At 41.6% G+C, this 18,747-nt stretch overlaps 51 non-coding genes and 32 pseudogenes across 51 annotated transcripts; all 83 read left to right on the top strand.

The window, feature by feature from the left end:
• Positions 1–20: 20 nt before the first annotated feature.
• LOC134888322 (5S ribosomal RNA) lies at positions 21–139 on the top strand (annotated as a pseudogene).
• A 107-nt stretch (positions 140–246) lies between these two features.
• LOC134896543 (5S ribosomal RNA) lies at positions 247–366 on the top strand (annotated as a pseudogene).
• A 107-nt stretch (positions 367–473) lies between these two features.
• Positions 474–592, top strand: LOC134891994 (5S ribosomal RNA; annotated as a pseudogene).
• A 107-nt stretch (positions 593–699) lies between these two features.
• LOC134897620 (5S ribosomal RNA) lies at positions 700–819 on the top strand (annotated as a pseudogene).
• Positions 820–926: 107 nt separating this feature from the next.
• On the top strand, positions 927–1,045 carry LOC134891995 (5S ribosomal RNA; annotated as a pseudogene).
• A 107-nt stretch (positions 1,046–1,152) lies between these two features.
• Positions 1,153–1,271, top strand: LOC135061566 (5S ribosomal RNA). Its single transcript, XR_010247944.1, has one exon. It is a non-coding gene; the product is annotated as a 5S ribosomal RNA (ribosomal RNA).
• A 107-nt stretch (positions 1,272–1,378) lies between these two features.
• On the top strand, positions 1,379–1,497 carry LOC135067489 (5S ribosomal RNA). The gene has a single exon (XR_010253702.1). It is a non-coding gene; the product is annotated as a 5S ribosomal RNA (ribosomal RNA).
• A 107-nt stretch (positions 1,498–1,604) lies between these two features.
• Positions 1,605–1,723, top strand: LOC135063883 (5S ribosomal RNA). Its single transcript, XR_010250203.1, has one exon. It is a non-coding gene; the product is annotated as a 5S ribosomal RNA (ribosomal RNA).
• Positions 1,724–1,830: 107 nt separating this feature from the next.
• On the top strand, positions 1,831–1,949 carry LOC134884760 (5S ribosomal RNA). Its single transcript, XR_010168895.1, has one exon. It is a non-coding gene; the product is annotated as a 5S ribosomal RNA (ribosomal RNA).
• A 107-nt stretch (positions 1,950–2,056) lies between these two features.
• On the top strand, positions 2,057–2,175 carry LOC134890526 (5S ribosomal RNA). Its single transcript, XR_010171367.1, has one exon. It is a non-coding gene; the product is annotated as a 5S ribosomal RNA (ribosomal RNA).
• A 107-nt stretch (positions 2,176–2,282) lies between these two features.
• On the top strand, positions 2,283–2,401 carry LOC134892243 (5S ribosomal RNA; annotated as a pseudogene).
• A 107-nt stretch (positions 2,402–2,508) lies between these two features.
• On the top strand, positions 2,509–2,627 carry LOC135068636 (5S ribosomal RNA). The gene has a single exon (XR_010254832.1). It is a non-coding gene; the product is annotated as a 5S ribosomal RNA (ribosomal RNA).
• A 107-nt stretch (positions 2,628–2,734) lies between these two features.
• LOC135064365 (5S ribosomal RNA) lies at positions 2,735–2,853 on the top strand. Its single transcript, XR_010250673.1, has one exon. It is a non-coding gene; the product is annotated as a 5S ribosomal RNA (ribosomal RNA).
• Positions 2,854–2,959: 106 nt separating this feature from the next.
• LOC134892244 (5S ribosomal RNA) lies at positions 2,960–3,078 on the top strand (annotated as a pseudogene).
• Positions 3,079–3,185: 107 nt separating this feature from the next.
• LOC134890889 (5S ribosomal RNA) lies at positions 3,186–3,304 on the top strand (annotated as a pseudogene).
• A 107-nt stretch (positions 3,305–3,411) lies between these two features.
• Positions 3,412–3,530, top strand: LOC135064376 (5S ribosomal RNA). Its single transcript, XR_010250684.1, has one exon. It is a non-coding gene; the product is annotated as a 5S ribosomal RNA (ribosomal RNA).
• A 107-nt stretch (positions 3,531–3,637) lies between these two features.
• On the top strand, positions 3,638–3,756 carry LOC134887918 (5S ribosomal RNA; annotated as a pseudogene).
• Positions 3,757–3,863: 107 nt separating this feature from the next.
• Positions 3,864–3,982, top strand: LOC135064387 (5S ribosomal RNA). Its single transcript, XR_010250695.1, has one exon. It is a non-coding gene; the product is annotated as a 5S ribosomal RNA (ribosomal RNA).
• Positions 3,983–4,089: 107 nt separating this feature from the next.
• On the top strand, positions 4,090–4,208 carry LOC134889846 (5S ribosomal RNA; annotated as a pseudogene).
• A 107-nt stretch (positions 4,209–4,315) lies between these two features.
• LOC134890729 (5S ribosomal RNA) lies at positions 4,316–4,434 on the top strand (annotated as a pseudogene).
• Positions 4,435–4,541: 107 nt separating this feature from the next.
• Positions 4,542–4,660, top strand: LOC135065977 (5S ribosomal RNA). Its single transcript, XR_010252240.1, has one exon. It is a non-coding gene; the product is annotated as a 5S ribosomal RNA (ribosomal RNA).
• A 107-nt stretch (positions 4,661–4,767) lies between these two features.
• Positions 4,768–4,886, top strand: LOC134889438 (5S ribosomal RNA; annotated as a pseudogene).
• A 107-nt stretch (positions 4,887–4,993) lies between these two features.
• On the top strand, positions 4,994–5,112 carry LOC135062261 (5S ribosomal RNA). Its single transcript, XR_010248615.1, has one exon. It is a non-coding gene; the product is annotated as a 5S ribosomal RNA (ribosomal RNA).
• A 107-nt stretch (positions 5,113–5,219) lies between these two features.
• Positions 5,220–5,338, top strand: LOC134901598 (5S ribosomal RNA). The gene has a single exon (XR_010175084.1). It is a non-coding gene; the product is annotated as a 5S ribosomal RNA (ribosomal RNA).
• Positions 5,339–5,445: 107 nt separating this feature from the next.
• LOC134895911 (5S ribosomal RNA) lies at positions 5,446–5,564 on the top strand (annotated as a pseudogene).
• A 107-nt stretch (positions 5,565–5,671) lies between these two features.
• Positions 5,672–5,790, top strand: LOC134887873 (5S ribosomal RNA; annotated as a pseudogene).
• Positions 5,791–5,897: 107 nt separating this feature from the next.
• On the top strand, positions 5,898–6,016 carry LOC135066076 (5S ribosomal RNA). Its single transcript, XR_010252335.1, has one exon. It is a non-coding gene; the product is annotated as a 5S ribosomal RNA (ribosomal RNA).
• Positions 6,017–6,123: 107 nt separating this feature from the next.
• LOC134889428 (5S ribosomal RNA) lies at positions 6,124–6,242 on the top strand (annotated as a pseudogene).
• Positions 6,243–6,349: 107 nt separating this feature from the next.
• Positions 6,350–6,468, top strand: LOC135063147 (5S ribosomal RNA). Its single transcript, XR_010249485.1, has one exon. It is a non-coding gene; the product is annotated as a 5S ribosomal RNA (ribosomal RNA).
• Positions 6,469–6,575: 107 nt separating this feature from the next.
• LOC134891092 (5S ribosomal RNA) lies at positions 6,576–6,694 on the top strand (annotated as a pseudogene).
• A 107-nt stretch (positions 6,695–6,801) lies between these two features.
• LOC135060228 (5S ribosomal RNA) lies at positions 6,802–6,920 on the top strand. Its single transcript, XR_010246620.1, has one exon. It is a non-coding gene; the product is annotated as a 5S ribosomal RNA (ribosomal RNA).
• Positions 6,921–7,027: 107 nt separating this feature from the next.
• Positions 7,028–7,146, top strand: LOC135061531 (5S ribosomal RNA). The gene has a single exon (XR_010247907.1). It is a non-coding gene; the product is annotated as a 5S ribosomal RNA (ribosomal RNA).
• Positions 7,147–7,253: 107 nt separating this feature from the next.
• LOC135060341 (5S ribosomal RNA) lies at positions 7,254–7,372 on the top strand. Its single transcript, XR_010246735.1, has one exon. It is a non-coding gene; the product is annotated as a 5S ribosomal RNA (ribosomal RNA).
• Positions 7,373–7,479: 107 nt separating this feature from the next.
• LOC134885126 (5S ribosomal RNA) lies at positions 7,480–7,598 on the top strand. The gene has a single exon (XR_010169249.1). It is a non-coding gene; the product is annotated as a 5S ribosomal RNA (ribosomal RNA).
• A 107-nt stretch (positions 7,599–7,705) lies between these two features.
• LOC135064398 (5S ribosomal RNA) lies at positions 7,706–7,824 on the top strand. Its single transcript, XR_010250706.1, has one exon. It is a non-coding gene; the product is annotated as a 5S ribosomal RNA (ribosomal RNA).
• A 107-nt stretch (positions 7,825–7,931) lies between these two features.
• On the top strand, positions 7,932–8,050 carry LOC134902214 (5S ribosomal RNA). The gene has a single exon (XR_010175684.1). It is a non-coding gene; the product is annotated as a 5S ribosomal RNA (ribosomal RNA).
• Positions 8,051–8,157: 107 nt separating this feature from the next.
• Positions 8,158–8,276, top strand: LOC135064993 (5S ribosomal RNA). Its single transcript, XR_010251286.1, has one exon. It is a non-coding gene; the product is annotated as a 5S ribosomal RNA (ribosomal RNA).
• A 107-nt stretch (positions 8,277–8,383) lies between these two features.
• LOC134887095 (5S ribosomal RNA) lies at positions 8,384–8,502 on the top strand (annotated as a pseudogene).
• Positions 8,503–8,609: 107 nt separating this feature from the next.
• LOC135070146 (5S ribosomal RNA) lies at positions 8,610–8,728 on the top strand. Its single transcript, XR_010256319.1, has one exon. It is a non-coding gene; the product is annotated as a 5S ribosomal RNA (ribosomal RNA).
• A 107-nt stretch (positions 8,729–8,835) lies between these two features.
• LOC134888323 (5S ribosomal RNA) lies at positions 8,836–8,954 on the top strand (annotated as a pseudogene).
• Positions 8,955–9,061: 107 nt separating this feature from the next.
• On the top strand, positions 9,062–9,181 carry LOC134896544 (5S ribosomal RNA; annotated as a pseudogene).
• A 107-nt stretch (positions 9,182–9,288) lies between these two features.
• Positions 9,289–9,407, top strand: LOC134891996 (5S ribosomal RNA; annotated as a pseudogene).
• A 107-nt stretch (positions 9,408–9,514) lies between these two features.
• LOC134897621 (5S ribosomal RNA) lies at positions 9,515–9,634 on the top strand (annotated as a pseudogene).
• A 107-nt stretch (positions 9,635–9,741) lies between these two features.
• On the top strand, positions 9,742–9,860 carry LOC134891997 (5S ribosomal RNA; annotated as a pseudogene).
• A 107-nt stretch (positions 9,861–9,967) lies between these two features.
• On the top strand, positions 9,968–10,086 carry LOC135061567 (5S ribosomal RNA). The gene has a single exon (XR_010247945.1). It is a non-coding gene; the product is annotated as a 5S ribosomal RNA (ribosomal RNA).
• Positions 10,087–10,193: 107 nt separating this feature from the next.
• Positions 10,194–10,312, top strand: LOC135067490 (5S ribosomal RNA). The gene has a single exon (XR_010253703.1). It is a non-coding gene; the product is annotated as a 5S ribosomal RNA (ribosomal RNA).
• Positions 10,313–10,419: 107 nt separating this feature from the next.
• Positions 10,420–10,538, top strand: LOC135063884 (5S ribosomal RNA). The gene has a single exon (XR_010250204.1). It is a non-coding gene; the product is annotated as a 5S ribosomal RNA (ribosomal RNA).
• Positions 10,539–10,645: 107 nt separating this feature from the next.
• On the top strand, positions 10,646–10,764 carry LOC135067491 (5S ribosomal RNA). The gene has a single exon (XR_010253704.1). It is a non-coding gene; the product is annotated as a 5S ribosomal RNA (ribosomal RNA).
• Positions 10,765–10,871: 107 nt separating this feature from the next.
• On the top strand, positions 10,872–10,990 carry LOC135060175 (5S ribosomal RNA). Its single transcript, XR_010246567.1, has one exon. It is a non-coding gene; the product is annotated as a 5S ribosomal RNA (ribosomal RNA).
• Positions 10,991–11,096: 106 nt separating this feature from the next.
• LOC135058596 (5S ribosomal RNA) lies at positions 11,097–11,215 on the top strand. Its single transcript, XR_010245023.1, has one exon. It is a non-coding gene; the product is annotated as a 5S ribosomal RNA (ribosomal RNA).
• Positions 11,216–11,322: 107 nt separating this feature from the next.
• On the top strand, positions 11,323–11,441 carry LOC135064410 (5S ribosomal RNA). Its single transcript, XR_010250717.1, has one exon. It is a non-coding gene; the product is annotated as a 5S ribosomal RNA (ribosomal RNA).
• Positions 11,442–11,548: 107 nt separating this feature from the next.
• On the top strand, positions 11,549–11,667 carry LOC134887096 (5S ribosomal RNA; annotated as a pseudogene).
• Positions 11,668–11,774: 107 nt separating this feature from the next.
• On the top strand, positions 11,775–11,893 carry LOC134892490 (5S ribosomal RNA; annotated as a pseudogene).
• Positions 11,894–12,000: 107 nt separating this feature from the next.
• Positions 12,001–12,119, top strand: LOC135064670 (5S ribosomal RNA). The gene has a single exon (XR_010250972.1). It is a non-coding gene; the product is annotated as a 5S ribosomal RNA (ribosomal RNA).
• Positions 12,120–12,226: 107 nt separating this feature from the next.
• Positions 12,227–12,345, top strand: LOC135061086 (5S ribosomal RNA). Its single transcript, XR_010247478.1, has one exon. It is a non-coding gene; the product is annotated as a 5S ribosomal RNA (ribosomal RNA).
• Positions 12,346–12,452: 107 nt separating this feature from the next.
• On the top strand, positions 12,453–12,571 carry LOC135069359 (5S ribosomal RNA). The gene has a single exon (XR_010255542.1). It is a non-coding gene; the product is annotated as a 5S ribosomal RNA (ribosomal RNA).
• A 107-nt stretch (positions 12,572–12,678) lies between these two features.
• LOC135058883 (5S ribosomal RNA) lies at positions 12,679–12,797 on the top strand. The gene has a single exon (XR_010245307.1). It is a non-coding gene; the product is annotated as a 5S ribosomal RNA (ribosomal RNA).
• A 107-nt stretch (positions 12,798–12,904) lies between these two features.
• On the top strand, positions 12,905–13,023 carry LOC134901428 (5S ribosomal RNA). Its single transcript, XR_010174920.1, has one exon. It is a non-coding gene; the product is annotated as a 5S ribosomal RNA (ribosomal RNA).
• Positions 13,024–13,130: 107 nt separating this feature from the next.
• LOC135064423 (5S ribosomal RNA) lies at positions 13,131–13,249 on the top strand. Its single transcript, XR_010250729.1, has one exon. It is a non-coding gene; the product is annotated as a 5S ribosomal RNA (ribosomal RNA).
• Positions 13,250–13,356: 107 nt separating this feature from the next.
• On the top strand, positions 13,357–13,475 carry LOC134886607 (5S ribosomal RNA). The gene has a single exon (XR_010170688.1). It is a non-coding gene; the product is annotated as a 5S ribosomal RNA (ribosomal RNA).
• Positions 13,476–13,582: 107 nt separating this feature from the next.
• On the top strand, positions 13,583–13,701 carry LOC134894515 (5S ribosomal RNA; annotated as a pseudogene).
• Positions 13,702–13,808: 107 nt separating this feature from the next.
• Positions 13,809–13,927, top strand: LOC135068618 (5S ribosomal RNA). Its single transcript, XR_010254812.1, has one exon. It is a non-coding gene; the product is annotated as a 5S ribosomal RNA (ribosomal RNA).
• Positions 13,928–14,035: 108 nt separating this feature from the next.
• On the top strand, positions 14,036–14,154 carry LOC135069161 (5S ribosomal RNA). Its single transcript, XR_010255350.1, has one exon. It is a non-coding gene; the product is annotated as a 5S ribosomal RNA (ribosomal RNA).
• A 107-nt stretch (positions 14,155–14,261) lies between these two features.
• Positions 14,262–14,380, top strand: LOC135064994 (5S ribosomal RNA). Its single transcript, XR_010251288.1, has one exon. It is a non-coding gene; the product is annotated as a 5S ribosomal RNA (ribosomal RNA).
• A 107-nt stretch (positions 14,381–14,487) lies between these two features.
• On the top strand, positions 14,488–14,606 carry LOC134887097 (5S ribosomal RNA; annotated as a pseudogene).
• Positions 14,607–14,713: 107 nt separating this feature from the next.
• On the top strand, positions 14,714–14,832 carry LOC135070147 (5S ribosomal RNA). The gene has a single exon (XR_010256320.1). It is a non-coding gene; the product is annotated as a 5S ribosomal RNA (ribosomal RNA).
• A 107-nt stretch (positions 14,833–14,939) lies between these two features.
• LOC134888325 (5S ribosomal RNA) lies at positions 14,940–15,058 on the top strand (annotated as a pseudogene).
• A 107-nt stretch (positions 15,059–15,165) lies between these two features.
• LOC134896546 (5S ribosomal RNA) lies at positions 15,166–15,285 on the top strand (annotated as a pseudogene).
• Positions 15,286–15,392: 107 nt separating this feature from the next.
• Positions 15,393–15,511, top strand: LOC134891998 (5S ribosomal RNA; annotated as a pseudogene).
• Positions 15,512–15,618: 107 nt separating this feature from the next.
• LOC134897622 (5S ribosomal RNA) lies at positions 15,619–15,738 on the top strand (annotated as a pseudogene).
• Positions 15,739–15,845: 107 nt separating this feature from the next.
• Positions 15,846–15,964, top strand: LOC134891999 (5S ribosomal RNA; annotated as a pseudogene).
• Positions 15,965–16,071: 107 nt separating this feature from the next.
• Positions 16,072–16,190, top strand: LOC135061568 (5S ribosomal RNA). Its single transcript, XR_010247946.1, has one exon. It is a non-coding gene; the product is annotated as a 5S ribosomal RNA (ribosomal RNA).
• A 107-nt stretch (positions 16,191–16,297) lies between these two features.
• LOC135067492 (5S ribosomal RNA) lies at positions 16,298–16,416 on the top strand. Its single transcript, XR_010253705.1, has one exon. It is a non-coding gene; the product is annotated as a 5S ribosomal RNA (ribosomal RNA).
• A 107-nt stretch (positions 16,417–16,523) lies between these two features.
• On the top strand, positions 16,524–16,642 carry LOC135063885 (5S ribosomal RNA). Its single transcript, XR_010250205.1, has one exon. It is a non-coding gene; the product is annotated as a 5S ribosomal RNA (ribosomal RNA).
• Positions 16,643–16,749: 107 nt separating this feature from the next.
• On the top strand, positions 16,750–16,868 carry LOC135061532 (5S ribosomal RNA). Its single transcript, XR_010247908.1, has one exon. It is a non-coding gene; the product is annotated as a 5S ribosomal RNA (ribosomal RNA).
• Positions 16,869–16,975: 107 nt separating this feature from the next.
• LOC135067837 (5S ribosomal RNA) lies at positions 16,976–17,094 on the top strand. The gene has a single exon (XR_010254046.1). It is a non-coding gene; the product is annotated as a 5S ribosomal RNA (ribosomal RNA).
• A 107-nt stretch (positions 17,095–17,201) lies between these two features.
• Positions 17,202–17,320, top strand: LOC135062262 (5S ribosomal RNA). Its single transcript, XR_010248616.1, has one exon. It is a non-coding gene; the product is annotated as a 5S ribosomal RNA (ribosomal RNA).
• A 107-nt stretch (positions 17,321–17,427) lies between these two features.
• Positions 17,428–17,546, top strand: LOC135064434 (5S ribosomal RNA). The gene has a single exon (XR_010250740.1). It is a non-coding gene; the product is annotated as a 5S ribosomal RNA (ribosomal RNA).
• Positions 17,547–17,653: 107 nt separating this feature from the next.
• On the top strand, positions 17,654–17,772 carry LOC135060229 (5S ribosomal RNA). Its single transcript, XR_010246621.1, has one exon. It is a non-coding gene; the product is annotated as a 5S ribosomal RNA (ribosomal RNA).
• A 107-nt stretch (positions 17,773–17,879) lies between these two features.
• On the top strand, positions 17,880–17,998 carry LOC135060176 (5S ribosomal RNA). Its single transcript, XR_010246568.1, has one exon. It is a non-coding gene; the product is annotated as a 5S ribosomal RNA (ribosomal RNA).
• Positions 17,999–18,104: 106 nt separating this feature from the next.
• On the top strand, positions 18,105–18,223 carry LOC135058597 (5S ribosomal RNA). The gene has a single exon (XR_010245024.1). It is a non-coding gene; the product is annotated as a 5S ribosomal RNA (ribosomal RNA).
• Positions 18,224–18,330: 107 nt separating this feature from the next.
• Positions 18,331–18,449, top strand: LOC135064445 (5S ribosomal RNA). The gene has a single exon (XR_010250752.1). It is a non-coding gene; the product is annotated as a 5S ribosomal RNA (ribosomal RNA).
• Positions 18,450–18,556: 107 nt separating this feature from the next.
• LOC134887099 (5S ribosomal RNA) lies at positions 18,557–18,675 on the top strand (annotated as a pseudogene).
• Positions 18,676–18,747: the final 72 nt, after the last annotated feature.

Here is an 18,747-nt window from a genome sequence, read left to right on the forward strand (position 1 = left end):
TAACAGAAACCACAAAGCTCATCTACAGCCACACCACACTGGATACGCCCACTCTCATCTGATCTTAGAAGCTAAGCAGTGTTGGGCCTGGTTAGTACTTGGATGGGAGACCACCTGGGAATACAAGGTGCTGTAGATATTTTTATACTGCCAACACCGTTCTGTTGATGCATTCCATTTTCAAACGTATTCATTTATGAACCAGTAGTTAGAAGTAGAAAAGTTCTAACAGAAACTACAAAGCTCATCTACATCCAAAACCACACTGGATACGCCCAATCTCATCTGATCTTGGAAGCTAAGCAGTGTTGTGCCTGGTTAGGACTTGGATGGGAGACCACCTGGGAATACAAGGTGCAGTAGATATTTTTATACTGCCAACACCGTTCTGTTGATGCATTCCATTTTCAAACGTATTCATTTATGAATCAGTAGTTAGAAGTAGAAATGTTCTAACAGAAACCACAAAGTTCATCTACAGCCACACCACACTGGATACGCCCAATCTCATCTGATCTTGGAAGCTAAGCAGTGTTGTGCCTGGTTAGTACTTGGATGGGAGACCACCTGGGAATTCAAAGTGCTGTATATATTTTTATACTGCCAACACCGTTCTGTTGATGCATTCCATTTTCAAACATATTCATTTATGAACCAGTAGTTAGAAGTAGAAAAGTTCTAACAGAAACTACAAAGCTCATCTACATCTAAAACCACACTGGATACGCTCAATCTCATCTGATCTTGGAAGCTAAGCAGTGTTGTGCCTGGTTAGGACTTGGATGGGAGACCACCTGGGAATACAAGGTGCAGTAGATATTTTTATACTGCCAACACCGTTCTGTTGATGCATTCCATTTTCAAACGTATTCATTTATGAATCAGTAGTTAGAAGTAGAAATGTTCTAACAGAAACCACAAAGTTCATCTACAGCCACACCACACTGGATACGCCCAATCTCATCTGATCTTGGAAGCTAAGCAGTGTTGTGCCTGGTTAGTACTTGGATGGGAGACCACCTGGGAATTCAAAGTGCTGTATATATTTTTATACTGCCAACACCGTTCTGTTGATGCATTCCATTTTCAAACATATTCATTTATGAACCAGTAGTTAGAAGTAGAAAAGTTCTAACAGAAACCACAAAGCTCATCTACAGCCACACCACACTGGATACGCCCAATCTCATCTGATCTTGGAAGCTAAGCAGTGTTGGGCCTGGTTAGTACTTGGATGGGAGATCACCTGGGAATACAAGGTGCTGTAGATATTTTTATACTGCCAACACCGTTCTGTTGATGCATTCCATTTTCAAACGTATTCATTTATGAACCAGTAGTTAGAAGTAGAAAAGTTCTAACAGAAACCACAAAGGTCATCTACAGCCACAACACACTGGATACGCCCAATCTCATCTGATCTTGGAAGCTAAGCAGTGTTGGGCCTGGTTAGTACTTGGATGGGAGACCACCTGGGAATACAAGGTGCTGTAGATATTTTTATACTGCCAACACCGTTCGGTTGATGCATTCCATTTTCAAACGTATTCATTTATGAACCAGTAGTTAGAAGTAGAAAAGTTCTAACAGAAACCACAAAGCTCATCTACAGCCACACCACACTGGATACGCCCAATCTCATCTGATCTTGGAAGCTAAGCAGTGTTGGGCCTGGAAAGTACTTGGATGGGAGACCACCTGGGAATACAAGGTGCTGTAGACATTTTTATACTGCCAACACCGTTCTGTTGATGCATTCCATTTTCAAACGTATTCATTTATGAACCAGTAGTTAGAAGTAGAAAAGTTCTAACAGACACTATAAAACTCATCTTCAGCCACACCACATTGGATACTCCCAATCTCATCTGATCTTGGAAGCTAAGCAGTGTTGGGCCTGGTTAGTACTTGGATGGGAGACCCCCTGGGAATACAAGGTGCTGTAGCTATTTTTATACTGCCAACACCGTTCTGTTGATGCATTCCATTTTAAAACGTATTCATTTATGAACCAGTAGTTAGAAGTAGAAAAGTTCTAACAGAAACCACAAAGCTCATCTACAGCCACACCACACTGGATACGCCCAATCTCATCTGATCTTGGAAGCTAAGCAGTGTTGGGCCTGGTTAGTACTTGGATGGGAGACCACCTGGGAATACTAGGTGCTGTAGATATTTTTATACTGCCAACACCGTTCTGTTGATGCATTCCATTTTCAAACGTATTCATTTATGAACCAGTAGTTAGAAGTAGAAAAGTTCTAACAGAAACCACAAAGGTCATCTACAGCCACAACACACTGGATACGCCCATTCTCATCTGATCTTGGAAGCTAAGCAGTGTTGGGCCTGGTTAGTATTTGGATGGGAGACCACCTGGGAATACAAGGTGCTGTAGATATTTTTATACTGCCAACACCGTTCTGTTGATGCATTCCATTTTCAAACGTATTCATTTATGAACCAGTAGTTAGAAGTAGAAAAGTTCTAACAGAAACCACAAAGCTCATCTACAGTCACACCACACTGGATACGCCCAATCTCATCTGATCTTGGAAGCTATGCAGTGTTGGGCCTGGTTAGTACTTGGATGGGAGACCACCTGGGAATACAAGGTGCTGTAGATATTTTTATACTGCCAGCACCGTTCTGTTGATGCATTCCATTTTAAAACGTATTCATTTATGAACCAGTAGTTAGAAGTAGAAATGTTCTAACAGAAACCACAAAGTTCATCTACAGCCACACCACACTGGATACGCCCAATCTCATCTGATCTTGGAAGCTAAGCAGTGTTGGGCCTGGTTAGTACTTGGATGGGAGACCACCTGGGAATACAAGGTGCTGTAGATATTTTATACTGCCAACTCCGTTCTGTTGATGCATTCAATTTTCAAATGTATTCATTTATGAACCAGTAGTTAGAAGTAGAAAAGTTCTAACAGAAACCACAAAGGTCATCTACAGCCACAACACACTGGATACGCCCATTCTCATCTGATCTTGGAAGCTAAGCAGTGTTGGGCCTGGTTAGTATTTGGATGGGAGACCACCTGGGAATACAAGGTGCTGTAGATATTTTTATACTGCCAACACCGTTCTGTTGATGCATTCCATTTTCAAAAGTATTCATTTATGAACCAGTAGTTAGAAGTAGAAAAGTTCTAACAGAAACCACAAAGCTCATCTACAGTCACACCACACTGGATACGCCCAATCTCATCTGATCTTGGAAGCTATGCAGTGTTGGGCCTGGTTAGTACTTGGATGGGAGCCCACCTCGGAATACAAGGTGCTGTAGATATTTTTATACTGCCAGCACCGTTCTGTTGATGCATTCCATTTTAAAACGTATTCATTTATGAACCAGTAGTTAGAAGTAGAAATGTTCTAACAGAAACCACAAAGTTCATCTACAGCCACACCACACTGGATACGCCCAATCTCATCTGATCTTGGAAGCTAAGCAGTGTTGGGCCTGGTTAGTACTTGGATGGGAGACCACCTGGGAATACAAGGTGCTGTAGATATTTTTATACTGCCAACACCGTTATGTTGATGCATTCAATTTTCAAATGTATTCATTTATGAACCAGTAGTTAGAAGTAGAAAAGTTCAAACAGAAACCACAAAGCTCATCTACAGCCACACCACACTGGATACGCCCAATCTCATTTGATCTCGGAAGCTATGCAGTGTTGGGCCTGGTTAGTACTTGGATGGGAGACCACCTGGGAACACAAGGTGCTGTAGATATTTTTATACTACCAACACCGTTCTGTTGATGCATTCCATTTTCAAACGTATTCATTTATGAACCAGTAGTTAGAAGTAGAAAAGTTCTAACAGAAACCACAAAGGTCATCTACAGCCACACCACACTGGATACGCCCAATCTCATCTGATCTTGGAAGCTAAGCAGTGTTGGGCCTGGTTAGTACTTGGATGGGAGACCACCTGGGAATACAAGGTGCTGTAGATATTTTTATACTGCCAACACCGTTCTGTTGATGCATTCCATTTTCAAACGTATTCATTTATGAACCAGTAGTTAGAAGTAGAAAAGTTCTAACAGAAACCACAAAGCTCATCTACAGCCACACCACACTGGATACGCCCAATCTCATCTGATCTTGGAAGCTATGCAGTGTTGGGCCTGGTTAGTACTTGGATGGGAGACCACCTGGGAATACAAGGTGCTATAGACATTTTTATACTGCCAACACCGTTCTGTTGATGCATTCAATTTTCAAACGTATTCATTTATGAACCAGTAGTAAGAAGTAGAAAAGTTCTAACAGAAACCACAAAGCTCATCTACAGCCACATCACACTGGATACGCCCAAACTCATCTGATCTTGGAAGCTAAGCAGTGTTGGGCCTGGTTAGTACTTGGATGGGAGACCACCTGGGAATACAAGGTGCTATAGACATTTTTATACTGCCAACACCGTTCTGTTGATGCATTCCATTTTCAAACGTATTCATTTATGAACCAGTAGTTAGAAGTAGAAAAGTTCTAACAGAAACCACAAAGCTCATCTGCAGCCACACCACACTGGATACGCCCAAACTCATCTGATCTTGGAAGCTAAGCAGTGTTGGGCCTGGTTAGTACTTGGATGGGAGACCACCTGGGAATACAAGGTGCTGTAGATATTTTTATACTACCAACACCGTTCTGTTGATGCATTCCAATTTCAAACGTATTCATTTATGAACCAGTAGTTAGAAGTAGAAAAGTTCTAACAGAAACCATAAACCTCATCTACAGCCACACCACACTGGATGCGCCCAATCTCATCTGATCTTGGAAGCTAAGCAGTGTTGGGCCTGGTTAGTACTTGGATGGGAGACCACCAGGAAATACAAGGTGTTGTCGATAATTTTATACTGCCAGCTCCGTTCTGTTGATGCATTCCATTTTAAAACATATTCATTTATGAACCAGTAGTTAGAAGTAGAAATGTTCTAACAGAAACCACAAAGTTCATCTACAGCCACACCACACTGGATACGCCCAATCTCATCTGATCTTGGAAGCTAAGCAGTGTTGGGCCTGGTTAGTACTTGGATGGGAGACCACCTGGGAATTCAAGGTGCTGTATATATTTTTATACTGCCAACACCGTTCTGTTGATGCATTCCATTTTCAAACGTATTCATTTATGAACCAGTACTTAGAAGTAGAAAAGTTCTAACAGAAACCACAAAGCTCATCTACAGCCACACCACACTGGATACGCCCAATCTCATCTGATCTTGGAAGCTAAGCAGTGTTGGGCCTGGTTAGTACTTGGATGGGAGACCACCTGGGAATACTAGGTGCAGTAGATATTTTTATACTGCCAACACCGTTCTGTTGATGCATTCCATTTTCAAATGTATTCATTTATGAACCAGTAGTTAGAAGTAGAAAAGTTCTAACAGAAACCACAAAGGTCATCTACAGCCACAACACACTGGATACGCCCATTCTCATCTGATCTTGGAAGCTAAGCAGTGTTGGGCCTGGTTAGTATTTGGATGGGAGACCACCTGGGGATACAAGGTGCTGTAGACATTTTTATACTGCCAACACCGTTCTGTTGATGCATTCCATTTTCAAACGTATTCATTTATGAACCAGTAGTTAGAAGTAGAAAAGTTCTAACAGAAACCACAAAGCTCATCTACAGCCACACCACACTGGATACGCCCAAACTCATCTGATCTTGGAAGCTAAGCAGTGTTGGGCATGGTTAGTACTTGGATGGGAGACCACCTGGGAATACAAGATGCTGTAGATATTTTTATACTACCAACACCGTTCTGTTGATGCATTCCATTTTCAAACGTATTCATTTATGAACCAGTAGTTAGAAGTAGAAAAGTTCTAACAGAAACCATAAACCTCATGAACAGCCACACCACACTGGATACGCCCAATCTCATCTGATCTTGGAAGCTAAGCAGTGTTGGGCCTGGTTAGTACTTGGATGGGAGACCACCTGGGAATACAAGGTGCTGTTGATAATTTTATACTGCCAGCACCGTTCTGTTGATGCATTCCATTTTAAAACGTATTCATTTATGAACCAGTAGTTAGAAGTAGAAATGTTCTAACAGAAACCACAAAGTTCATCTACAGCCACACCACACTGGATACGCCCAATCTCATCTGATCTTGGAAGCTAAGCAGTGTTGGTCCTGGTTAGTACTTGGATGGGAGACCACCTGGAAATTCAAGGTGCTGTATATATTTTTATACTGCCAACACCGTTCTGTTGATGCATTCCATTTTCAAACATATTCATTTATGAACCAGTAGTTAGAAGTAGAAAAGTTCTAACAGAAACCACAAAGCTCATCTACAGCCACACCACACTGGATACGCCCAATCTCATCTGATCTTGGAAGCTAAGCAGTGTTGGGCCTGGTTAGTACCTGGATGGGAGATCACCTGGGAATACAAGGTGCTGTAGATATTTTTATACTGCCAACACCGTTCTGTTGATGCATTCCATTTTCAAACGTATTCATTTATGAACCAGTAGTTAGAAGTAGAAAAGTTCTAACAGAAACCACAAAGGTCATCTACAGCCACAACACACTGGATACGCCTAATCTCATTTGATCTTGGAAGCTAAGCAGTGTTGGGTCTGGTTAGTACTTGGATGGGAGACCACCTGGGAATACAAGGTGCTGTAGATATTTTTATACTGCCAACACCGTTCTGTTGATGCATTCCATTTTCAAACGTATTCATTTATGAACCAGTAGTTAGAAGTAGAAAAGTTCTAACAGAAACCACAAAGCTCATCTACAGCCACACCACACTGGATACGCCCAATCTCATCTGATCTTGGAAGCTAAGCAGTGTTGGGCCTGGTTAGTACTTGGATGGGAGACCACCTGGGAATACAAGGTGCTGTAGACATTTTTATACTGCCAACACCGTTCTGTTGATGCATTCCATTTTCAAACGTATTCATTTATGAACCAGTAGTTAGAAGTAGAAAAGTTCTAACAGAAACCACAAAGCTCATCTACAGCCACACCACACTGGATACGCCCAAACTCATCTGATCTTGGAAGCTAAGCAGTGTTGGGCCTGGTTAGTACTTGGATGGGAGACCACCTGGGAATACAAGGTGCTGTAGATATTTTTATACTACCAACACCGTTCTGTTGATGCATTCCATTTTCAAACGTATTCATTTATGAACCAGTAGTTAGAAGTAGAAAAGTTCTAACAGAAACCATAAACCTCATCTACAGCCACACCACACTGGATACGCCCAATCTCATCTGATCTTGGAAGCTAAGCAGTGTTGGGCCTGGTTAGTACTTGGATGGGTGACCACCTGGGAATACAAGGTGCTGTCGATAATTTTATACTGCCAGCACCGTTCTGTTGATGCATTCCATTTTAAAACGTATTCATTTATGAACCAGTAGTTAGAAGTAGAAATGTTCTAACAGAAACCACAAAGTTCATCTACAGCCACACCACATTGGATACGCCCAATCTCATCTGATCTTGGAAGCTAAGCAGTGTTGGGCCTGGTTAGTACTTGGATGGGAGACCACCTTGGAATTCAAGGTGCTGTATATATTTTTATACTGCCAACACCGTTATGTTGATGCATTCCATTTTCAAACGTATTCATTTATGAACCAGTAGTTAGAAGTAGAAAAGTTCTAACAGAAACCACAAAGGTCATCTACAGCCACACCACACTGGATACGCCCAATCTCATCTGATCTTGGAAGCTAAGCAGTGTTGGGCCTGGTTAGTACTTGGATGGGAGACCACCTGGGAATACAAGGTGCTGTAGATATTTTTATACTGCCAACACCGTTCTGTTGATGCATTCCATTTTCAAACGTATTCATTTATGAACCAGTAGTTAGAAGTAGAAAAGTTCTAACAGAAACCATAAAGCTCATCTACAGCCACACCACATTGGATACGCCCAATCTCATCTGATCTTGGAAGCTAAGCAGTGTTGGGCCTGGTTAGTACTTGGATGGGAGACCACCTGGGAATACAAGGTGCTGTAGATAATTTTATACTGCCAGCACCGTTCTGTTGATGCATTCCATTTTAAAACGTATTCATTTATGAACCAGTAGTTAGAAGTAGAAATGTTCTAACAGAAACCACAAAGTTCATCTACAGCCACACCACACTGGATACGCCCAATCTCATCTGATCTTGGAAGCTAAGCAGTGTTGGGCCTGGTTAGTACTTGGATGGGAGACCACCTGGGAATACAAAGTGCTGTAGATATTTTTATACTGCCAACACCGTTCTGTTGATGCATTCCATTTTCAAACGTATTTATTTATGAACCAGTAGTTAGAAGTAGAAAAGTTCTAACAGAAACCACAAAGCTCATCTACAGCCACACCACACTGGATACGCCCAATCTCATCTGATCTTGGAAGCTAAGCAGTGTTGGGCCTGATTAGTATTTGGATGGGAGACCACTTGGGAATACAAGATGCTGTAGATATTTTTATACTGCCAACACCGTTCTGTTGATGCATTCCATTTTCAAACGTATTCATTTATGAACCAGTAGTTAGAAGTAGAAAAGTTCTAACAGAAACCGAAAAACTCATCTACAGCCACACCACACTGGATACGCCCAATCTCATCTGATCTTGGAAGCTAAGCAGTGTTGGGCCTGGTTAGGACTTGGATGGGAGACCACCTGGGAATACAAGGTGCTGTAGATAATTTTATACTGCCAACACCGTTCTGTTGATGCATTCCATTTTCAAACGTATTCATTTATGAACCAGTAGTTAGAAGTAGAAAAGTTCTAACAGAAACCACAAAGCTCATCTACAGCCACACCACACTGGATACGCCCACTCTCATCTGATCTTAGAAGCTAAGCAGTGTTGGGCCTGGTTAGTACTTGGATGGGAGACCACCTGGGAATACAAGGTGCTGTAGATATTTTTATACTGCCAACACCGTTCTGTTGATGCATTCCATTTTCAAACGTATTCATTTATGAACCAGTAGTTAGAAGTAGAAAAGTTCTAACAGAAACTACAAAGCTCATCTACATCCAAAACCACACTGGATACGCCCAATCTCATCTGATCTTGGAAGCTAAGCAGTGTTGTGCCTGGTTAGGACTTGGATGGGAGACCACCTGGGAATACAAGGTGCAGTAGATATTTTTATACTGCCAACACCGTTCTGTTGATGCATTCCATTTTCAAACGTATTCATTTATGAATCAGTAGTTAGAAGTAGAAATGTTCTAACAGAAACCACAAAGTTCATCTACAGCCACACCACACTGGATACGCCCAATCTCATCTGATCTTGGAAGCTAAGCAGTGTTGTGCCTGGTTAGTACTTGGATGGGAGACCACCTGGGAATTCAAAGTGCTGTATATATTTTTATACTGCCAACACCGTTCTGTTGATGCATTCCATTTTCAAACATATTCATTTATGAACCAGTAGTTAGAAGTAGAAAAGTTCTAACAGAAACTACAAAGCTCATCTACATCTAAAACCACACTGGATACGCTCAATCTCATCTGATCTTGGAAGCTAAGCAGTGTTGTGCCTGGTTAGGACTTGGATGGGAGACCACCTGGGAATACAAGGTGCAGTAGATATTTTTATACTGCCAACACCGTTCTGTTGATGCATTCCATTTTCAAACGTATTCATTTATGAATCAGTAGTTAGAAGTAGAAATGTTCTAACAGAAACCACAAAGTTCATCTACAGCCACACCACACTGGATACGCCCAATCTCATCTGATCTTGGAAGCTAAGCAGTGTTGTGCCTGGTTAGTACTTGGATGGGAGACCACCTGGGAATTCAAAGTGCTGTATATATTTTTATACTGCCAACACCGTTCTGTTGATGCATTCCATTTTCAAACATATTCATTTATGAACCAGTAGTTAGAAGTAGAAAAGTTCTAACAGAAACCACAAAGCTCATCTACAGCCACACCACACTGGATACGCCCAATCTCATCTGATCTTGGAAGCTAAGCAGTGTTGGGCCTGGTTAGTACTTGGATGGGAGATCACCTGGGAATACAAGGTGCTGTAGATATTTTTATACTGCCAACACCGTTCTGTTGATGCATTCCATTTTCAAACGTATTCATTTATGAACCAGTAGTTAGAAGTAGAAAAGTTCTAACAGAAACCACAAAGGTCATCTACAGCCACAACACACTGGATACGCCCAATCTCATCTGATCTTGGAAGCTAAGCAGTGTTGGGCCTGGTTAGTACTTGGATGGGAGACCACCTGGGAATACAAGGTGCTGTAGATATTTTTATACTGCCAACACCGTTCGGTTGATGCATTCCATTTTCAAACGTATTCATTTATGAACCAGTAGTTAGAAGTAGAAAAGTTCTAACAGAAACCACAAAGCTCATCTACAGCCACACCACACTGGATACGCCCAATCTCATCTGATCTTGGAAGCTAAGCAGTGTTGGGCCTGGAAAGTACTTGGATGGGAGACCACCTGGGAATACAAGGTGCTGTAGACATTTTTATACTGCCAACACCGTTCTGTTGATGCATTCCATTTTCAAACGTATTCATTTATGAACCAGTAGTTAGAAGTAGAAAAGTTCTAACAGAAACCACAAAGGTCATCTACAGCCACAACACACTGGATACGCCCAATCTCATCTGATCTTGGAAGCTAAGCAGTGTTGGGCCTGGTTAGTACTTGGATGGGAGACCACCTGGGAATACAAGGTGCTGTAGATATTTTTATACTGCCAACACCGTTCTGTTGATGCATTCCATTTTCAAACGTATTCATTTATGAACCAGTAGTTAGAAGTAGAAAAGTTCTAACAGAAACCACAAAGCTCATCTACAGCCACACCACACTGGATACGCCCAAACTCATCTGATCTTGGAAGCTAAGCAGTGTTGGGCCTGGTTAGTACTTGGATGGGAGACCACCTGGGAATACAAGGTGCTGTAGATTTTTTATACTACCAACACCGTTCTGTTGATGCATTCCATTTTCAAACGTATTCATTTATGAACCAGTAGTTAGAAGTAGAAAAGTTCTAACAGAAACCATAAAGCTCATCTACAGCCACACCACACTGGATACGCCCAATCTCATCTGATCTTGGAAGCTAAGCAGTGTTGGGCCTGGTTAGTACTTGGCTGGGAGACCACCTGGGAATACAAGGTGCTGTAGATAATTTTATACTGCCAGCACCGTTCTGTTGATGCATTCCATTTTAAAACGTATTCATTTATGAACCAGTAGTTAGAAGTAGAAATGTTCTAACAGAAACCACAAAGTTCATCTACAGCCACACCACACTGGATACGCCCAATCTCATCTGATCTTGGAAGCTAAGCAGTGTTGGGCCTGGTTAGTACTTGGATGGGAGACCACCTGGGAATACAAGGTGCTGTAGATATTTTTATACTGCCAACACCGTTCTGTTGATGCATTCCATTTTCAAACGTATTTATTTATGAACCAGTAGTTAGAAGTAGAAAAGTTCTAACAGAAACCACAAAGCTCATCTACAGCCACACCACACTGGATACGCCCAATCTCATCTGATCTTGGAAGCTAAGCAGTGTTGGGCCTGATTAGTATTTGGATGGGAGACCACTTGGGAATACAAGATGCTGTAGATATTTTTATACTGCCAACACCGTTCTGTTGATGCATTCCATTTTCAAACGTATTCATTTATGAACCAGTAGTTAGAAGTAGAAAAGTTCTAACAGAAACCGTAAAACTCATCTACAGCCACACCACACTGGATACGCCCAATCTCATCTGATCTTGGAAGCTAAGCAGTGTTGGGGCTGGTTAGGACTTGGATGGGAGACCACATGGGAATACAAGGTGCTGTAGATAATTTTATACTGCCAACACAGTTCTGTTGATGCATTCCATTTTCAAACGTATTCATTTATGAACCAGTAGTTAGAAGTAGAAAAGTTCTAACAGAAACTACAAAGCTCATCTACATCCACACCACACTGGATACGCCCAATCTCATCTGATCTTGGAAGCTAAGCAGTGTTGGGCCTGGTTAGTACTTGGATGGGAGACCACCTGGGAATACAAGGTGCTGTAGATATTTTTATACTACCAACACCGTTCTGTTGATGCATTCCATTTTCAAAAGTATTCATTTATGAACCAGTAGTTAGAAGTAGAAAAGTTCTAACAGAAACTATAAAGCTCATCTACAGCCACACCACACTGGATACGCCCAATCTCATCTGATCTTGGAAGCGAAGCAGTGTTGGGCCTGATTAGTACTTGGATGGGAGACCACCTGGGAATACAAGGTGCTGTAGATATTTTTATACTACCAACACCGTTCTGTTGATGCATTCCATTTTCAAAAGTATTCATTTATGAACCAGTAGTTAGAAGTAGAAAAGTTCTAACAGAAACCATAAAGCTCATCTACAGACACACCACACTGGATACGCCCAATCTCATCTGATCTTGGAAGCGAAGCAGTGTTGGGCCTGGTTAGTACTTGGATGGGAGACCACCTGGGAATACAAGGTGCTGTAGATATTTTTATACTACCAACACCGTTCTGTTGATGCATTCCATTTTCAAAAGTATTCAATTATGAACCAGTAGTTAGAAGTAGAAAAGTTCTAACAGAAACCAAAAAGCTCATCTACAGCCACACCACACTGGATACGCCCAATCTCATCTGATCTTGGAAGCGAAGCAGTGTTGGGCCTGGTTAGTACTTGGATGGGAGACCACCTGGGAATACAAGGTGCTGTAGATATTTTTATACTACCAACACCGTTCTGTTGATGCATTCCATTTTCAAAAGTATTCATTTATGAACCAGTAGTTAGAAGTAGAAAAGTTCTAACAGAAACCATAAAACTCATCTACAGCCACACCACACTGGATACGCCCAATCTCATTTGATCTTGGAAGCTAAGCAGTGTTGGGCCTGGTTAGTACTTGGATGGGAGACCACCTGGGAATACAAGGTGCTGTAGATAATTTTATACTGCCAACACCGTTCTGTTGATGCATTCCATTTTAAAACGTATTCATTTATGAACCAGTAGTTAGAAGTAGAAAAGTTCTAACAGAAACTACAAAGTTCATCTACAGCCACACCACACTGGATACGCCCAATCTCATCTGATCTTGGAAGCTAAGCAGTGTTGGGCCTGGTTAGTACTTGGATGGGAGACCACCTGGGAATACAAGGTGCTGTAGATAATTTTATACTGCCAACACCGTTCTGTTGATGCATTCCATTTTAAAACGTATTCATTTATAAACCAGTAGTTAGAAGTAGAAAAGTACTAACAGAAACCAGAAAGTTCATCTACAGCAACACCACACTGGATACGCCCAATCTCCTCTGATCTTGGAAGCTAAGCAGTGTTGGGCCTGGTTAGTACTTGGATGGGAGACCACCTGGGAATACAAGGTGCTGTATATATTTTTATACTGCCAACACCGTTCTGTTGATGCATTCCATTTTCAAACATATTAATTTATGAACCAGTAGTTAGAAGTAGAAAAGTTCTAACAGAAACCACAAAGCTCATCGACAGCCACACCACACTAGATACGCCCAATCTCATCTGATCTTGGAAGCTAAGCAGTGTTGGGCCTGCTTAGTACTTGGATGGTTGCCCACCTGTGAATACAAGGTGCTGTAGATATTTTTATACTGCCAACACCGTTCTGTTGATGCATTCAATTTTCAAATGTATTCATTTATGAACCAGTAGTTAGAAGTAGAAAAGTTCAAACAGAAACCACAAAGCTCATCTACAGTCACACCACACTGGATACGCCCAATCTCATCTGATCTTGGAAGCTAAGCAGTGTTGGGCCTGGTTAGTACTTGTATGGGAGACCACCTGGGAATACAAGGTGCTGTAGACATTTTTTATACTGCCAACACCGTTCTGTTGATGCATTCCATTTTCAAACGTATTCATTTATGAACCAGTAGTTAGAAGTAGAAAAGTTCTAACAGAAACCACAAAGCTCATCTACAGCCACACCACATTGGATACGCCCAATCTCATCTGATCTTGGAAGCTAAGCAGTGTTGGGCCTGGTTAGTACTTGGATGGGAGACCACCTGGGAATACAAGGTTCTGTAGATAATTTTATACTGCCAGCACCGTTCTGTTGATGCATTCCATTTTAAAACGTATTCATTTATGAACCAGTAGTTAGAAGTAGAAATGTTCTAACAGAAACCACAAAGTTCATCTACAGCCACACCACACTGGATACGCCCAATCTCATCTGATCTTGGAAGCTAAGCAGTGTTGGGCCTGGTTAGTACTTGGATGGGAGACCACCTGGGAATACAAAGTGCTGTAGATATTTTTATACTGCCAACACCGTTCTGTTGATGCATTCCATTTTCAAACGTATTTATTTATGAACCAGTAGTTAGAAGTAGAAAAGTTCTAACAGAAACCACAAAGCTCATCTACAGCCACACCACACTGGATACGCCCAATCTCATCTGATCTTGGAAGCTAAGCAGTGTTGGGCCTGATTAGTATTTGGATGGGAGACCACTTGGGAATACAAGATGCTGTAGATATTTTTATACTGCCAACACCGTTCTGTTGATGCATTCCATTTTCAAACGTATTCATTTATGAACCAGTAGTTAGAAGTAGAAAAGTTCTAACAGAAACCGAAAAACTCATCTACAGCCACACCACACTGGATACGCCCAATCTCATCTGATCTTGGAAGCTAAGCAGTGTTGGGCCTGGTTAGGACTTGGATGGGAGACCACCTGGGAATACAAGGTGCTGTAGATAATTTTATACTGCCAACACCGTTCTGTTGATGCATTCCATTTTCAAACGTATTCATTTATGAACCAGTAGTTAGAAGTAGAAAAGTTCTAACAGAAACCACAAAGCTCATCTACAGCCACACCACACTGGATACGCCCACTCTCATCTGATCTTAGAAGCTAAGCAGTGTTGGGCCTGGTTAGTACTTGGATGGGAGACCACCTGGGAATACAAGGTGCTGTAGATATTTTTATACTGCCAACACCGTTCTGTTGATGCATTCCATTTTCAAACGTATTCATTTATGAACCAGTAGTTAGAAGTAGAAAAGTTCTAACAGAAACTACAAAGCTCATCTACATCCAAAACCACACTGGATACGCCCAATCTCATCTGATCTTGGAAGCTAAGCAGTGTTGTGCCTGGTTAGGACTTGGATGGGAGACCACCTGGGAATACAAGGTGCAGTAGATATTTTTATACTGCCAACACCGTTCTGTTGATGCATTCCATTTTCAAACGTATTCATTTATGAATCAGTAGTTAGAAGTAGAAATGTTCTAACAGAAACCACAAAGTTCATCTACAGCCACACCACACTGGATACGCCCAATCTCATCTGATCTTGGAAGCTAAGCAGTGTTGTGCCTGGTTAGTACTTGGATGGGAGACCACCTGGGAATTCAAAGTGCTGTATATATTTTTATACTGCCAACACCGTTCTGTTGATGCATTCCATTTTCAAACATATTCATTTATGAACCAGTAGTTAGAAGTAGAAAAGTTCTAACAGAAACTACAAAGCTCATCTACATCTAAAACCACACTGGATACGCTCAATCTCATCTGATCTTGGAAGCTAAGCAGTGTTGTGCCTGGTTAGGACTTGGATGGGAGACCACCTGGGAATACAAGGTGCAGTAGATATTTTTATACTGCCAACACCGTTCTGTTGATGCATTCCATTTTCAAACGTATTCATTTATGAATCAGTAGTTAGAAGTAGAAATGTTCTAACAGAAACCACAAAGTTCATCTACAGCCACACCACACTGGATACGCCCAATCTCATCTGATCTTGGAAGCTAAGCAGTGTTGTGCCTGGTTAGTACTTGGATGGGAGACCACCTGGGAATTCAAAGTGCTGTATATATTTTTATACTGCCAACACCGTTCTGTTGATGCATTCCATTTTCAAACATATTCATTTATGAACCAGTAGTTAGAAGTAGAAAAGTTCTAACAGAAACCACAAAGCTCATCTACAGCCACACCACACTGGATACGCCCAATCTCATCTGATCTTGGAAGCTAAGCAGTGTTGGGCCTGGTTAGTACTTGGATGGGAGATCACCTGGGAATACAAGGTGCTGTAGATATTTTTATACTGCCAACACCGTTCTGTTGATGCATTCCATTTTCAAACGTATTCATTTATGAACCAGTAGTTAGAAGTAGAAAAGTTCTAACAGAAACCACAAAGGTCATCTACAGCCACAACACACTGGATACGCCCAATCTCATCTGATCTTGGAAGCTAAGCAGTGTTGGGCCTGGTTAGTACTTGGATGGGAGACCACCTGGGAATACAAGGTGCTGTAGATATTTTTATACTGCCAACACCGTTCGGTTGATGCATTCCATTTTCAAACGTATTCATTTATGAACCAGTAGTTAGAAGTAGAAAAGTTCTAACAGAAACCACAAAGCTCATCTACAGCCACACCACACTGGATACGCCCAATCTCATCTGATCTTGGAAGCTAAGCAGTGTTGGGCCTGGAAAGTACTTGGATGGGAGACCACCTGGGAATACAAGGTGCTGTAGACATTTTTATACTGCCAACACCGTTCTGTTGATGCATTCCATTTTCAAACGTATTCATTTATGAACCAGTAGTTAGAAGTAGAAAAGTTCTAACAGAAACCACAAAGCTCATCTACAGCCACACCACACTGGATACGCCCAAACTCATCTGATCTTGGAAGCTAAGCAGTGTTGGGCCTGGTTAGTACTTGGATGGGAGACCACCTGGGAATACAAGGTGCTGTAGATATTTTTATACTACCAACACCGTTCTGTTGATGCATTCCATTTTCAAACGTATTCATTTATGAACCAGTAGTTAGAAGTAGAAAAGTTCTAACAGAAACCATAAACCTCATCTACAGCCACACCACACTGGATACGCCCAATCTCATCTGATCTTGGAAGCTAAGCAGTGTTGGGCCTGGTTAGTACTTGGATGGGAGACCACCTAGGAATACAAGGTGCTGTCGATAATTTTATACTGCCAGCACCGTTCTGTTGATGCATTCCATTTTAAAACGTATTCATTTATGAACCAGTAGTTAGAAGTAGAAATGTTCTAACAGAAACCACAAAGTTCATCTACAGCCACACCACACTGGATACGCCCAATCTCATCTGATCTTGGAAGCTAAGCAGTGTTGGGCCTGGTTAGTACTTGGATGGGAGACCACCTGGGAATTCAAGGTGCTGTATATATTTTTATACTGCCAACACCGTTCTGTTGATGCATTCCATTTTCAAACGTATTCATTTATGAACCAGTAGTTAGAAGTAGAAAAGTTCTAACAGAAACCACAAAGGTCATCTACAGCCACACCACACTGGATACGCCCAATCTCATCTGATCTTGGAAGCTAAGCAGTGTTGGGCCTGGTTAGTACTTGGATGGGAGACCACCTGGGAATACAAGGTGCTGTAGATATTTTTATACTGCCAACACCGTTCTGTTGATGCATTCCATTTTAAAACGTATTCATTTATGAACCAGTAGTTAGAAGTAGAAAAGTTCTAACAGAAACCACAAAGCTCATCTACAGCCACACCACACTGGATACGCCCAATCTCATCTGATCTTGGAAGCTAAGCAGTGTTGGGCCTGGTTAGTACTTGGATGGGAGACCACCTGGGAATACAAGGTGCTGTAGACATTTTTATACTGCCAACACCGTTCTGTTGATGCATTCCATTTTCAAACGTATTCATTTATGAACCAGTAGTTAGAAGTAGAAAAGTTCTAACAGAAACCACAAAGCTCATCTACAGCCACACCACACTGGATACGCCCAAACTCATCTGATCTTGGAAGCTAAGCAGTGTTGGGCCTGGTTAGTACTTGGATGGGAGACCACCTGGGAATACAAGGTGCTGTAGATTTTTTATACTACCAACACCGTTCTGTTGATGCATTCCATTTTCAAACGTATTCATTTATGAACCAGTAGTTAGAAGTAGAAAAGTTCTAACAGAAACCATAAAGCTCATCTACAGCCACACCACACTGGATACGCCCAATCTCATCTGATCTTGGAAGCTAAGCAGTGTTGGGCCTGGTTAGTACTTGGCTGGGAGACCACCTGGGAATACAAGGTGCTGTAGATAATTTTATACTGCCAGCACCGTTCTGTTGATGCATTCCATTTTAAAACGTATTCATTTATGAACCAGTAGTTAGAAGTAGAAATGTTCTAACAGAAACCACAAAGTTCATCTACAGCCACACCACACTGGATACGCCCAATCTCATCTGATCTTGGAAGCTAAGCAGTGTTGGGCCTGGTTAGTACTTGGATGGGAGACCACCTGGGAATACAAGGTGCTGTAGATATTTTTATACTGCCAACACCGTTCTGTTGATGCATTCCATTTTCAAACGTATTTATTTATGAACCAGTAGTTAGAAGTAGAAAAGTTCTAACAGAAACCACAAAGCTCATCTACAGCCACACCACACTGGATACGCCCAATCTCATCTGATCTTGGAAGCTAAGCAGTGTTGGGCCTGATTAGTATTTGGATGGGAGACCACTTGGGAATACAAGATGCTGTAGATATTTTTATACTGCCAACACCGTTCTGTTGATGCATTCCATTTTCAAACGTATTCATTTATGAACCAGTAGTTA

This window comes from Pseudophryne corroboree, chromosome 3 (genome assembly GCF_028390025.1).
Source record: "Pseudophryne corroboree isolate aPseCor3 chromosome 3, aPseCor3.hap2, whole genome shotgun sequence".
Taxonomy (NCBI): Eukaryota; Metazoa; Chordata; class Amphibia; order Anura; family Myobatrachidae; genus Pseudophryne; species Pseudophryne corroboree.